The sequence below is a fragment of the Acomys minous genome (genome assembly GCF_964271855.1).
Source record: "Acomys minous genome assembly, chromosome: 2".
NCBI classification, from domain to species: Eukaryota; Metazoa; Chordata; class Mammalia; order Rodentia; family Muridae; genus Acomys; species Acomys minous.
This window is the reverse complement of record NC_140484.1, coordinates 20,380,867-20,396,737: the sequence shown is the minus strand read 5'-3', so window position 1 is coordinate 20,396,737 and position 15,871 is coordinate 20,380,867. Positions and strand designations below refer to the sequence as shown.

At 48.0% G+C, this 15,871-nt stretch overlaps 1 protein-coding gene across 15 annotated transcripts in view; it reads right to left on the bottom strand.

Moving 5' to 3' along the window:
• SORBS1 (sorbin and SH3 domain containing 1) overlaps positions 1 to 15,871 on the bottom strand; it is a 230,501-nt gene that overhangs the window by 205,787 nt on the left and 8,843 nt on the right. The window contains exon 1 of one of the 15 annotated variants that reach the window (XM_084749809.1): positions 449 to 632. The exons of the other annotated variants lie outside the window; for them this stretch is intronic. The gene's annotated coding sequence lies outside the window, so the exon portion shown is untranslated. Of the gene's footprint in view, positions 1 to 448; positions 633 to 15,871 lie in introns of those variants that run through there. 15 annotated transcript variants of the gene reach the window in all.

Genomic DNA, 15,871 nt, shown 5'->3' with positions numbered 1-15,871 from the left:
ACCTGGGGACATCAAAATAGCCAACTCCAAGGCCCATCTGTGTCTGAAGAAGTCAGGAGGGCACAATTCATAGTGCAGGCCACAAGAAGCCCCTCCTGTTTAAGGAACCATTAGTTTCCAGGTTGCTGGCCACTCTAGCTTAGGTTTTCTTACCTCACACTGAGAATGCCCAGATTCAGCCTGCATAGCCTGCGTAGCACATTAAAAACACAGGTTTGCCATTCTAATAGGGAGTGGTACACAGATAAGTCAGGGTCCTCCTGCTCCCCAAAGCTTAAGGACAACTGACTCCACAGACCACGGAGCCTCCAGGGCAGCGCCAGCAAGGACTGGACATCGACTCAGAACAGACCTCCCAGATACAGACCATCCCACTTCCCTACTTCCTGAGAAATGCTACCTGTGGAAAGAAGAGACAAGGGAATCTCAGCCAGTAAACAAATCTCACCTCTTCCTCCCAGAGGCTGCTTCGGCCGGCAGTTAGGAAACCGGCTGCTAGCATTTGGCCAAAAGCCTTTCCCACAACAACCCAATGCCGGTGTTGCTTCTGAGCCACCCCAGCTGGGGGCATCACCTGGACCTGCTTGCCATGCCAACCACAGTCCACGGCGAGGAAGGGCTCAAGGCTGTACGACTGGGCATCCCCACTCTCTCAGTGGCCTTTTAAACTGTATTAAAGGGTCAATTTCCTGGACCCGCCTTTTCTTATCCTAGATCGATCAACCCTGTGGCACCAGGAAGCTACGGAGGAAGCTCACGTTATTAGATGAAAGGAGGAGCTGCTGGACCACCAGACAGAAGAGGCCGAAGGGATCACGGCTACCTCCTTCGTCCCAGAGTCGGGGTGAGCCTGCAGCTCCCCTTTATGCAGCACTGGCGGGGAGTGGATTTTCTCTTGATGGCTCAGCTAACGTGTGGAAGGGAGGACAGAGATTGCTTAGGTTGATTAAAAAAAGAGAGAGAACCAACAGGAGCGGAAGACACTAACTTAGCGGGTACCAGTTGACCACGTGGACCGTGCAGGCTAAGAGCAGTGAAGAAAGTCTCACCTCTGCCTTTCTCGGCCCCACAGCCGGTTGCATATCAGACATCCTGCATGTTAAGATGTTTACATTAAAATTCATAGCAGTGGCAAAATTACAGTTAATGAAGTAGCAACAAAATAATTGTATGGTTGGGGGGGTCACCACAATATGAGGAACTGTATAAAAGGGTGGTAGCATTACGAAAGCTGAGAACCACTGCCTTAGGGGTTCTGACAAGGTTGGGCAAAGCCCACTTCCTCCAAACTGCCTAGTCCCTGGTCAGGCACAATGTTGCTGTCTACTAATTGCTTCCAATATATGAGTCTACTACTGAACTCACTTGTCTTAAAAAAAAAGATGTCTTCACTTCCTACAGCCTTTTGCTTCTTACGTAAACAGACACAACCCCTAAATAGTAATTAACTAGTAAACTAAGGGAAAGATAACTGCCTGCCTGTCTTGACAAACACTGCTCTGAGTGTCGCTGAATGACTACACTCCATTTACCCAGACATAGGGAGTTTCCAGGACACACTGTTAAGTGATACAAGCCACTAGTCTCACCTTTCCCCTTTACGCACGAACCTGCCTTCGGACATCTTGAAAGACTACACAAGAAACTAATAAAAAGGGATTGCCTATCTGCTGAGTAATATAATTACTTCTGAGAAAGAGAATGTACTGACCATAAACTGGGACAAAAACAAACATTGCAATTGTACTGGGAAAACAGGAGTATGTGCTCACACTACCTTACCAAGCCTAGGGAGGGGAGTACACACAAAAGAGAGGCTGCTATAGCCATCCATGTACTCCTAACATAGAGTTTCTTTTTGTTTTGCTTTTATATTTTTGTTTTGGGGCACAAGGCTTCTCTGTGTAGACTTGGCTATCCTGGACTAGCTTTGTAGACCAGGCTGGCCTCGAACTCATAGAGATCAGCCTGCTTCTGCCTCCCTGAGTGCTGAGATTAAACGCGTGCACCACTGCAGTGGGAAACTCTGTGCACAACAAATATTCAAAAAGCTAATAATATTTCCTTAGACAGGGTAAAGCTTAAGAATTTAGCATCCCAACTTTTTCAGATCAAAAGGTTCATGTGGCAACACTGCTTAATGGTCACCCTGAAGAGCTCCCCAAGACGGAAAACAAAATCACCCACTACGCATCGCACCACCTCTTTACAGGACCCAAGAAAACAGTCTGAGTGAGGAGAGCTAGCTGTACATGGCCTAAAAAGGCTGGGAGTCCATGTGGGGCTGCTAGGACGGAGGGGCAGAGGGGGAATATAAACAGTGTGACACAGACATAGAGCAGCTCAGGTTTTACACAATCGTGACAACAAAGTGAGACTGACTCAGGGCTGAATCAAGCTCTTTATATTGTTTCTACTTAAAAAGGAAATGTATTGACTACAAGCCTCCTCACAGATTTATCTTCCCTGACATCAAGCACATTCATAGCCTATTTAAAATTCCAGAGGACAATGGCGGGTTTAAGAAAGTGGAGAGTTGAGGCCTTGCCAGGCCCTTTGAGAAGCTGGGCAGAAGCTTCTCCGACTCTTAATTGTTCAGGAAATGGGCACACTGTAGTAGTCCTTTTCCTTATCGGTTGTAACTTCCAGTTCGAAGAATGCTTGTTGGGAGAGCTGCCTGGACCCGTTTTAGAGACTCTGCGTGGTGTCATTCCGTAACTACTCCCTTCCTCCCCAATATCACGGCAGCTCCTGAGGCCCCAGTACTGAGGCCGTGGCAGTACTGGGGCCTCAGTCCTCGCTAAGCCTGCTCAGCCATGTCCCACGGTGGAACCCTCACACACTCTGCTCCACTGCTGAGCCATAATATTACCATCCAAACGGGAACATTTGAAACTGGCAGGGGCACTGATAGCAATTACACTGTGAAAAAAATTGGTAAAACCACGCCCCAGAAAACTAGAAAGTGAGGCCATCCTTCTATAGAATAGGCCCAGTCACCATACCAGAGCCTGAACTCAAGCCCCCCACCTTCTGACCCCATCCACCCTCCCATCTTTTGCATCCTGATCATATCACAGGATCCAGCCACCAAAGGCTACAGTTGCCCAGCATGCCTTGGGCATGCTCTCTCTCTGGACATTTGCTCACTCCACTTCATCAATTATCTATTATGTGTCAGACAAAAAACAAAATTAAGACACTTCTACCTCTGATAAAACGCTCCCCCAGCTCTTTCCCCTGCCCTCTTTCATGGGGGGGTGGGGTGCCATACATGGATATGTGCATACCACTGGAGATAGACAGAGAGATGTCCGAGAATCACACCACTCCACAAAGCTGTGAGATCAGAGATCCCTCCATACTTGCTAAGCACTCCACAAACAACCACTGGATGAAGAATTAACTTGAAAGAACCCTATTTACTTAGTCTGAAATGAGTGTGGTTGGTTGCTTGGTTTTCTGTAATGCTAGGGACCAAACCCAGGGCTACAAGCACTCTACCACTGGACTATATCCCTAGATATTTATAATGGTGAGTAGCCACAGCATTAATTAAATAAAGGGATAGAAAGTACAGTTAGCTAGATCTAAGTTATGTCCACACTCACAGAACTGGACTCTACCCACCCGTCAGCCGCTCAGCTCACGGGCAGCCCTAGGCCACAGAGGCTCTTGTGCCTTGCTGTGACTTTTATTCCAGGTGTCCACCTACTCCCACATCATCCTAGTCCTCCCGGGAACAAACAGCGAGAAGCCCAAACCAGTCAGGTACAGCAAACGTCTTTGGAGGTACAGTTTCTCATACAGACCCTTCCACTCGCCTGTGTGACGGGTCAGGTTTCCTAACCTCCACATCTTATAAAGGCTAGAGGGCTGCCCTACATACCATAAGAAGTTTTAGGAGCATGCTTGGCCACTGTGAACTAGACATCAATGACACCTCCTAAATTATAACAACCCAAATGTCTCCAGATGGTACTGCACATTAGGTGCAACTACCCCCCCCCCAATTAGGAACCACTGAGAAGCAGTATCCTCCCTAAATGTGCCTGTCCTCCCGGCCTCAAATGGTCAAACCACTGCAATTCAGAGCCCAGGAAGACTGAGTAGGGGTAAAGACAGAAAGAACATTAGATTGAGCATCCCCCTGATACATTGCAATGGGTTGCTTGTTTGTTTGTTTGTTTGTGTTTATATTTGTTTCTTGAGACAGGGCCTCTCTGTGTAGCCTTGGCTGTCCTGGAACTCACTCTGTAGACCAGGCTGGCCTCGAACTCAAGAGATCTGCCTGCCTCTGAGTGCTGGGATTAAAGGCATGCATCACTACACCCAGCTATACTTTGCATTTTAAAGACCTAAGTGTTGAGACTTTGTCCCCAGCCGAGTCTCTACTGGGGAACGGTGGACTCTTTAGGAGGTCCGGCCTTTTAGGGAACAGAGAGATTCCCATGAAAAGGGTATTGGGCTCCATCCTGTCCTTCTGTCTCCTGGCTGCCATCAACAAATTAGCTTCCTTGTTCATGTACCTCCAGCCTTCTGTGCTGCCTGGCCTTTCTGACAAGGCTACTTCTGAAACTATGAGTCAAAATACACCTTTCTCCTTATAAGTTTATTGTCCCGGGTACTTTATCAGAGTGACAGGAAGGTGACCAGCACAATCTCCTGGCTTTGTATCAAAATTCTATGACTTTGGGTAGGACACAGTCTCTTAATTAGTGCCTTCATCTGACAAGCCATGGGAGGGGGAGTACCTACTTTATGGCGAAGCCATGGGAATTACATAAAATGACACCTGAAGCTTGCCTTGTTCAGTCAGTGTTCAATCAATGAAAACCCCCTTAGCCAAGCCTACAGCTTATTCTTCTATTTCTGTGGCCTTTGATCTTTCTCCTTCTTCCTAAGCGCTTTCCACCTGTTCAAAGCCTCCGGTCTAAAGGAATCCTTCAGGCTGGTTCAAAGGCATCTGAGGTTAAAGTGAAGGAAACACAAGGATGCGTGCGCGCACACAGAGGACCTTTCAGACTCAACCCTTGTCCACACCAACTCTCTGGACAAAGGTTTCCATTGTTGTCTAAATACAAACTCTTCCACAGGGAGCCTTAAAATAGCTCTAAGGACCAGTCTTCAGACTTCCACTTCTCATCTCCACTCTGGCCCCTGACCTCAGCATATCCTCTCTCCTTTCTGCGTCCCAGTTTCCAAATCCGTAAAGCCACAGTGAGCTCTGAGTGCCCTCGGCAGCAGTTGCTGTGGGTTTGAACTCTACGGGGATGCTGTGCCATGAACAGGAGTTAAAGCCATGTTTTAGGTATGCGCTTAACTTTGGCATGAGAGTCACAGAAGAGTCATTTTCTTTGCCCTACATTTCCAAGGCAGCCATCAGAAGAACAGGTATTTATTGCCATGGGAGTTGAAAATCCAAATAAAATGAAATACCATGCCACCACTAAGACCACTAAGACCCTAGACAAACAGGTTCCTCCCTCCAACCCCACAGCCTGATCTGTGGCACGGGATAATAACAGAGGCAGAAATGAGGGGAGGAATATTGTCCTAGTTCGGTTTTTGTGGCTGTGGTAAAACACCATGACCAAATCCAGCTTGGGAAAGAAAGGCCTCAATCTGGCTCACAGGTTCAATAGAGTCTATCACAAAGGGAAGCCGTGGCAGGACCTCAGGGCAGGAGCTGAAGCAGAGACCACGGAGCAACACTGCTTTCTGGCTCAGTTTTCCTAGCTTGCCCAGAGGTGGCCCCATCCACTGTGGGCTGGGCCCCCGGACATCAATTAGCAATCGAGAAAATATGCAAACAGAAGTCAATCTGATAAAAAAAAAAATTCCTCAATTAGGTTCTCACATCCCAAGTATGTCAAGCTGACAACCAAAATTAGCCATCACCATTATGAAACTAAGACCAGAAAAAGCAAGCATACACACTAAGTGTGCAGAAAGTATGCTGGGTGTGGTGGCACACGCCTTTAATCTCAGCACTCCAGAGGGAGAGGCGGACAGATCTGAGTTTGAGGCCAACCTGATTTCCGGACTAGCCAAGGCTATACGGCAAGACCCTCTCTCAATAACAAGGAAGCAAGAAAACAAACAGAAAAAGAGAGAGCACAGCCTGCCTGCCTGCCTTCCTCCTCAACTCACTACACTAAGGTCTATGTTATACATCCAACCGCTGCCTCCTCTGCAGAGTCTCCTCTCTCTTCTCAGCCCTCAAGGCTCTCCAAGTCCTCTTCTGCCTCTGTGCAGATGTTCTCAAGACTGAGGCCATGAGTTTCCCAAGATTGGCCTTGGGGGAGGTGCAAGCTCAGCAGGTCTTTAACCTAACAATTTCCTTTCGGAGCTCAGGAAGATTAAGCCCTTCTCGGCTCCACCCCAGAATGGAGCAGTTGACTTTCAACACTGGCAAACAATGAGGCTTTACATACATTGTGTCTGTCTCAAAAGCACCCTGAAATGTCAGATGACTCCAAACCTGGTCGCCAGAGTGCCTCCACTGCCATGTGATTTGTCCTCTCATCTCCGTGGGGCGGCCCCACAAATCCCCTGCCCTGGAGCCCAGGACTGTGGTGACTGGAGAGTCTGAAAGAAGCCCAAACCGTAAGGGTGACTCTCCTAGGCTCAGGAAAGGAAGCGACTGGCCTGTGGTCTCTCCACTGGTTGAGAGACAAGGCTGGAGTAAGAGCGGGGTTTTGGGGGCTCTTGCAACTTCAACTTCATTCTCTCCTTTTGAACCCATCTCCCCCCACCCCACCCACCCACTACTGGTCCTTTAAAACTCCAAGATCCCTCCTCAAGGAAGCCTGCCCTGCCCTCAACCACCTACAACAACTCTGAGTCCTCCACATAGGCCCCACTGCATAATCACTGTCCTTCTGTCTGTCACTCCACTGCCAGGGCCACAGAAGCATGACCTCACCAAACCTCAAAATGACCACGGTCAACATGGCCATGTCCCTTCAACCACTAACCTTGGCATTGGCATTCATCCCAAAAATATCCAAGTGCCTCTTGTCCTTAGACTTGAAATTCTCCTTACCGATAAATGGCACCTGCCCTGTGAATCCCCACCTTGCCCCCGCCCCCACCCCCACCCCAGATGTCTTGATCTCTCTCTCTCTCTCTCTCTCTCTCTAGAACATCCTAATTATTCTCAAGCCCATGTCCCCTCACATCCTCCCTGAAATCCAGGACTTCCGGTACTGACTCAGCTGGGCCTCCCATAACACCTCCTACCAAGAGGCCTACTGAATGGCCTCCACAGGGAACTGAAACACAATCCGTCCAGCTCTCAGGCCAGTCTGGGCTCCTGGGTGGCCTCAAGCTCCCTACATCCAAATGACCTCTTACTGTTCTTCCAAGATTGGATTTGGGCCCAGACTGAGTCAAATGACCTCTTATCGTTCTTCCAAAATTAGGCTTTCTTCTTTAATTACACCTTATCTAGCCACACTCAATGTGGATTCTAATTACGTAATTACTGCAAGTCCTGGACTTGAAAACAAAAAAACAAAAAAAGAAGAGTGAGCTTCATTATACAGGTAAGGAAACACTAAATATGCACATACACATGCACTGTATGTCCCTTTCTTGTTCATATTCAATGCTGTACCCCTGTTACATGAAGATAAAAATTACACTAGATAGAGAAAAACTAAGAACTTCATAGAGTGGTCTATTGAAGGTCTTAGAAAAAGGCAGCCTATCCGTTGTGCAGTGAGGACTAGGGCCTGTGTGATCCTGAGCATGTTCGGTTCTACAGCGTGCTCACTCCTACCCAACAGTGCCACCCTCTTGTGAATCCTAGATAGCCTTTGTGTTGTCACCCCGCAGAGGCATCTCTGCACCATGCTCTTCTTCCTGCTAGCCCAGGTCCGCCCTGCCCAGCTTTTCCCATGTGGTACTCTCCCAGCCGTAGCAGAGGCGCCTAGCGGGCCTTCCTTCCTTCTGCCTCCAGCCTTGCTGTAGCATTGGCCCTCTCTAAGAGCCTGGCATACCACCTTGCCTTTGCACGTACCAGTTCCTCTATCTTCTACCTTCTGCTGGGCCAGTTCCCACACCTTCTTGTGTGCCCACATGTCACCCGCGCCTAACGCAGTGCCCACCATACATTAATATAAAACCTTTTCACTTGCCCATCTCTTCCTGAGAGCACGAGTCACCAAGGTTTTCCATCACATCTTCCTATTAGTTAAATAGTTTTAAACATATTTACTTATGAGCTAATTATAAGATCTATACAACTATGAATAGGAAATTCATGTTTTTTTTTTTTTAAAGAATAAACAGAACTTCAACTGATAATCTTTTTTTACTGTACTTCAATGGATCTCTTGAGGGCTCTACTGAGGGAAGCAGGCTTGTTTTTATTATTATTATTATTATTATTATTATTATTATTATTATTATTATTATTATTAAAGGTGGTGGTGGTAGTGGTGCTGGTATCATTTCTTTGTTTTCCTGGAACTGGAATCTTGTATAAAACCTCAAAACTTATCAAATAATCAAATGAATTAATTTATACTACAGAAAGCAGAGCACCTGCTGTGAGTCAGACACTTGCCAGGATGGTGACAAGACAAGACCCTGCTGATCTCTTCATGGAGCCACAGAGTGGGCAGACCGACAAGCCTCGCACAGCGGCTGGGACAAATGCTGAGGAGAATGCTCTGTCCAGAGCTCCAGAACCGTGAGAGACTAAGAAGTTAGCTTAGTCTGCAGGGTCAAAGGAAGAAGTCTCCAAACACATGATGCTCTGAGGATGACCAGAGCCAGAGTGAGGGGAGGAAAGAGTAGCGGAGGCCGAGGAGCCCACAGATGCTCAAGTCACGTGGCTGGACGTAGGGTAGGAAGCACCAGGAAGCGGAGGTCCAGATATAGGAAGGAACACCTCCTCTCGGATCCGACTCTCCACCTGTCTACAAAGTTCACTCCAACCTCTGAAGGAATGGCTCGGCCCTACCCTAACCTAACCTCAAGAAGAAAGCAGAGCAGGTAAGCTCTCAGGCACCCCTCAAACTTCCTGTTTTTTGAGGAGCACAGGAGCTCCCAAAAGATTACTGGAAACTATGCGGGTTGCCTTAGGTACTACCACTCAAAGGCTCCTGGCACTTTAACGACTGGTTAACTACTTTACATATTCCAACAACAGTCTTTCCACCTGGCCTATATTCTCAAAATTAAGGACTCACTCAAAATAAATCCGGAAGCAAGTGCAGCCCATGAGGTCGGCACCCTGCAATCAAGGGCATCTTCCCTGAGGCTTCCTCCTGAGCGCCACCTGCGGATCGCAGAACCACAGGCCACAAAACCCCTTCTCTGCTGGAGCTGAGGAAGGGGAAATTAGTCAGGATGATGCTTCAGGTGAGCATTTAAATAGCCCAGAACTTTAATAATTAAAGATAAAACCATGAACGTGGACTGGCATGCAGGCTGGCTGGCAGCCCTGGGGCCTCCTGCAGCAGCTGTCTTGACAAGGCGCATATCTTCTATCAGTGCTCAGAGATGAGTAATAGTTCCCAGCTCCCAAGAGGCCTCGCCCCCTCACACCTGCCAGCGCTGGCTCACTTATGCACCATGTCCCACAAAGCCAAGCACGAAATGGTCCGAAAAGGCCTACCACCGCCTTGGTCAGGCAGTCTGCTTCTTTGACCAGTCATCACCAAACCCTGCGGAAGCCTGAGGCTCTCTCTCTCCCGGCTTCCTCCAGACACTCTCATTTCAGTCCCTGCTGGGGATTTCGCTTTCTCCGAGGCCTCTGTTCTCTTTGTTCTGCTTAGAAACAGTTCCTACAGTGGCTTTAGCCTCTCTACCCAGATCTCCACTGACCAGGCCACTGGGGCAGCGAATCAGATCTCTCAGCTCCAGTTCCAGCCCTTCCTACCTCATCCCTACCCTCCAGATCCTGCCAGTCCCCTGTCACAGTCTGCTGTGCTCACTGTCTAGGAAGCAGGGCCAAGTGCAGGAGAGCCCGCAGTGTCTGTGCTGCATTGGCCTTGGAAGGATTCCCTAACATCGCCACACCAGGAAAATGTCCCCACTGCCCACTCTACTCGCTGTGGCCAATATTCTCAGTCACCCAGCATCGGCACTGCCCTGGCCAAAGACAACCTCCAAGGAGAGAAGAATGCCCTGCAAATGAATTTGTGTCATTTTATAACAGAGAAGGAAACTGCACCTGTGTACAGCTACCAGCATCGCAGACAGGCGCTAGGCAGCGGGAGACGCTGTTTGGATTCTGCAATGCGTGACCTTTCATACTGGGAAACCAAGCTCAAAGGTCAGCTGACAGGCAGATGTCAATAATCAATGCATCAGGCGCTATATAAGTGAGTAATGGGCATTCACATTGACTTGTGAGCAGAAGGGTAATTCCAGAGTCTAACTAAAGACCCATACCTATTATAGCCACGATATGCAAGCCACAACGCCCACCTCCCACCCAGACGGAACATCCACGCAAAGATGGGAATGGGCTGACAGGGCCAGTTACAAGGAAAGCTTCGAGAACATAATGCTCCTCCTCAGACAGCCTGTATTCCTTCCCCACCCTGAGAATTCAGGTTGTTGGGAGCAGTCTCCTCACAGGTCAGTGCCGGGTCAGCCATTTATACACAAGTGCCCCAGATACGTCACTAGACTTACTGCTTGCCCCCATGCTCCCAACTAGCGTGAGGCATGCTGCCACACCCTTCACCCAGTCTGAAGTGTGCGCTTCCTGCCTGGGTCTCCCACCCCCACTTTGTCACAGCAAATATTACCCATCCCACTTCAGTCCCAGAAGCACACTGTTGACTGCCTGCCAGGGGAGACCAGGATCCTGCTTTCTTGGTGCCAATGAGGAAATCATTGGTAGGAACTCCCTTAACAGCATTTGCTCAGTGAGTGAAACAAACTGTAGTAGTGCTGAGGTTCAAAGCCAAGACCCTGCACTTGACCTCAAACTGCAGCCCAGGTCTGGGGTCACGGCTGTGCAGCTGTAGAACACTTCCTAAGCTACAGTTCCATATGAACACAGAGCTCTACTTACCATCCCGACATTACCAACACCAGAACTCTCTTCATTCAAGAAAACGAAGCATCCCTAAAGCGCTGCGCTACTTTAGATAGGCCTGCCGGCAAGATGGGGCAGTGATGGGGATGACGTCACCAAGACCTTAAAGAACAGCTCAAGCCCCAACTGCTAAATGACCCAACTTCTGTCCCTTCCCTTCTCTCATCTGAACTCCGTTTGTGCACACTTCTGTTCTAGCTCGTGATGTGACCCCGCTTCTCCCTGAAGACAGAGACGGGAGGAGGGGATCTGCAGGGACAAGAGAAAAGCCAGAATTAGGCGGGACAAAAACAGCAAGAATGAGACAGAAAAAGATCCAGGGTATGAGTGACCAGCTCGAGGGCTCAAAGGACTTTGTGAACATGCTGGCATTTTTACATGACTAAAGCAGGCCCTGGCTTTGAAATCATCAGTTCTGCCCCGCTCTGGGTAGCCAGTGGGTATAAGGAACACAGCTTCACCTGCCTATACTCTTTGTCTAGTCTCCAATCTTTTTTTTTTTTCTGGCTTTTTTTTTCTTCAAGATAGGGTTTCTCTATGTAACCCTGGCTGCCCTGGAACTTGCTCTGTACACAAGGCTGGCCTCGAACTCAGAGATCTGCCTGCCTCTGCCTCCCCAAGGCATGCGGTGTGCTGCTACCACCACCCGGCTAGTCCCCAGTCGTCTATGTTAAGACGCCTCGGGGGCTCGGTAACTTCTGTCCTTGTTTCATTCTCTGTGACAGTGATGACAGTGAGTTGAGGATGGTGCTCCTCCAGGAGAGCGCCTGCCTAGGCCACACTAAGCACCACATAAACGCAAGCATAAAGGCACACCTGCCGTCCCATCTAATCCTCTTCCAGGAAGTCCCATTATTTTCACAACTGAGACACTGAATTGCTCTAGAGCTCAGGCAGGATCTAGGAAGTGGCAAAGCCAAGAGCCAAACCAAGTAGCCAGAGAACAGAGCCCACGCTCCTGGTCTCCCTCCACCCCTGCATCGCTCAGGAAGAGAGCCACACTCAGCAAGAAGAGACCTTTCCCAGCTCAGTCCATCCAACCTCCTAACCTTAAGCAAACAACTCTCTATGCCTCTGATGTCTCCACTACAAAGCAAAGCTGGTCGCAGACGTACGGTGTTGAAACTGGAGTCTTAGATGTGCAATCAGCGTGCCTTAAAGAACTGTCTAAAATGAAGCAACGGTTCTGGGTCCGTGCTATCCACAGAATGGTCAACCAAGCACAGAGAGCCACTGAGCAGTCAACTGCCGCACATGTGGCTGAGAAAATGAATTTATACCAGCAGCCCACATAGTCATACGCAGCTAGGGACTACCATGCTGGACAACCGGGCTCTGGCCTATAAACGCCAGGGGAGCAGGTGCCATTTCCCTTTCATGACTATATTCCTAGAACCCAGTACAGTTCCTGGTGCTCAAAACTATCCACTGAGCAAATCAAAAGCAAAGCTCTTTCCAGATGTTTCAACAGGATTTCATCTCCCTTACAGGTATTGATTCTCCAGCGTTCCTGTCAGTGGGAGGAGAGCCTTGCCTGAAAAGGTGCCCCAGGCCTCCCCATGCAATCTGTCAGGGAGCCACCCACACAATGAAAGGTCTTCGGTAGAGCCAGTGTGTCCCGGAAACTTCCACTTAGTAGTCCTGGCACATAGCTCATAGGCTTAGGAAAGCCGAAGTCAGCTATGAAAAAGCCCTTAAGTGTTTCTAAACACCTACCTATATGTAATCTATATGTAATTCATTGTCATAGTTAAGGTGAAATCCATCTTACGTTCTAACAATGGGAGGCTTATTGAACAAGTTCATGACTACTGCCCGGCTGGGGGGAAACAGGTCTCTAGGGTTAGGATTGCCATCTTGAACCGTTATCTCCACTGACGTCAGTATCTGAACTTCTGAACTTCTCACCAGCGTGAGTGAGAGGCCAGGAAATGTGCAGCAGGACCCCAATATGTAAACCTTTCTCTGAGAAAACTGTAAATTGTAGTATCATGTTCTTTCAAGTACTTCTTGGTGTAAAAGAAAAAACCAACATTTACTGTAAACCTATGTGCTGAAGACTATGGTAGACACCGAAGACGGAAAGATGACTATAATGCATTCCTATAAGGCGGTCACAGCCTAGAAAGAAAGAAAGAAAGTATATAAGAAGACACTGAGCTTTTAGAGAAAGACATAGAGCCGATGTAATACCACAACAGACATGCAAAACTCTACAAGACTACCTGAGCAGTGAGTTCTGGAAGGATCCTAATACTACATTACCTTAGTTTAAGATTCTATTGGTGCAATGAAACACCATGACCACAAAGCAAGGTGGGGTGGAAAGGATTCATTCGGCTCACACTCCACCAACAAAGGAAGTCAGGACAGGAACTCAAACAGGGCAGGAACCTGGAGGCAGGAGCTGATGCAGAGGCCATAGTGGAGTGCTGCTTGCTGGCTTGCTTTCCTATAGAACCCAAGTCCACCAGTCCATGGAATGACACCACCCACAATGGGGTGGGCCTTCCCCCACTCCAGCCACTAACTAAGAAAATGCCCGAGAGGCTTGCTTACAGCCTGACCTTATGAAGGCATTTTCTTAATTGAGGTTCGCTCCTCTCAGATGACTTTAGCTTGTGGCAACTTGGCATAAAAGTATGAGTACACAAGCTTTGAACACAGCAGCTCCACAATACAGAGAACTAAGCCAACACCAGACCAAGTAGGCTGAGTAAACTGAGACCCAGATAAGCTAACAGACTTCTCAAGATAACCCATGTGGTTACCTATGGGGCAAAATACAGCTTCTGAGCATCACCGTTCATGATCCCAGTGGCCCATGATGATGTTTTATGGCTTTTCTCTTTCTACATAGTGAGAGTACAGACAGGATCTGCTGCCTGATTCTGTCTCTTTCAAAATAAACCATGATTTATTTTTGTAAAACGGCATCACTGGGTCTGTCTGGAAGTCTAATGACTGTATGCCTACTGCCTTAGAAAAATATATTCAATTACTTCAGGCCTGAGGTTACACCAGATCGGTAGAGCACTTGCTAACATTCCCAAAGCCTGGGGTTCGAGTCACAGAACCACAGAGGTGTGTGCAGGGTGGGTATCTCATGGGCTTAGACTCAGTATTGGGAAGCATAAGCCGAAGAGCATGGCTAAAGACATGAAATACGTTCTAATAAAATCAGAACGCTGCCAGTTTCTCCTCTGTCTTCTCAAATCCCACTAAAGAACTAAAAAGAAACTTGTTTCTTAATAGAAAGAATGTAACAGCTCCCCCTGCCCCCCTCCAGCAAGATATGCCTAGAGAGCCCAGGGAGACCCAGCTGATCACCCTGTGGCAGCTGACTTGGGGTCCTGCTTTGTCTGCTCTGCTACGTACCAGGCAGGAAAGGAACCACTAAGGTAGTGGCCGGCACAGAAGCTGAGGTATGCTCAGGAACTTAGAGGCAACAGTGATTTTGGAGGGGAGAAGCAGGTGAGGGGGTGCAATGGGAGGGGAAAAGAGAGCTTACTTCCTGAAAGACTGGACAAGGAGCACTCTGACTCAGGTTCCTTTCTTTAAGTTTCTCAACTGGTATTGTCAACAGAAGACTCGGGCTCAGCAAAGGGAGGCAGTGCTTATAACAGCGGGATTGAGTGAAAGCCTCCAGAGCAGACAAAGGTAACAATAACCCACTCGCCCCCTACACACACACACACACACACACAGACATACAGATACACAGACACACACAAACACATATACACACAGGCATACACACAGACACTACACAGACAGATACAGACACATACAGACAGAGACACAGACACACCACACAGACATAGATACACATACAAACACACAGACACGTATACACACAGGCATACACACAGACACTACACAGACAGATACAGACACATACAGACAGAGACACAGACACACCACACAGACATAGATACACATATAAACACACAGACATACAAGATACACAGACACACACACACATACACACATGCACACACACATGCAGGTACAGACACACATACATACACATATGCAGAGACACACACACAGACACACAGATACAAAGACACACACATACACACAGACATACACACATACACACACATACACAGACATACAAACAGACACACAGATACACACACAGAGAGATATAAAACAGGCATACAGACAATGATAGATGGACACACACACACACACACACACACACACACACAGCTGAATCCTCTCTATAATAACCTTGTAGGAAAGCCCCAGAAATATCTACTGATACCTAGGTTTCTCCATGGGGAAATAAATAAAAAGGTTCTCTGCTGGATGACCCTCCGAGGAAATCAGCAGGTCCCTCCCATGTCCCACAGACACCCCATCAGCACTTACATGCCCACCCTTAAAACACAAATGAATAAGCAAGGATCAGCAAACACAGAAAGATGGCTCTCGTGGAAAACACTGCAACCAAAATAAGCGGAAAGGGGGACTTGGAAGAAACAAAGACAATGCAAAGATAAGCATAAATTTTCCAAAAGTAATCAAAAGTAAAAATAAAGAAGCCAGACATTGTGAAGAACATCTGTAATACCAGCAAAGAGACAGGATCTGGAGTTCAAGTCCAGCCTAGGACATGGAGGGAGGGATGGGAGAGGGAGGGGGAGAGAAGGAGGGACAGGAGGGAGCCAGGGAGGGAGAGGAAGGGAGGGATAGGAGGGAAATACTGCAGGAACTAGGCATTCTTAGGAAGTAAAACATGTACTTATACCTAACATAAAAACATGAATACAGACATTTAAAAACTGGAAAAGGTTG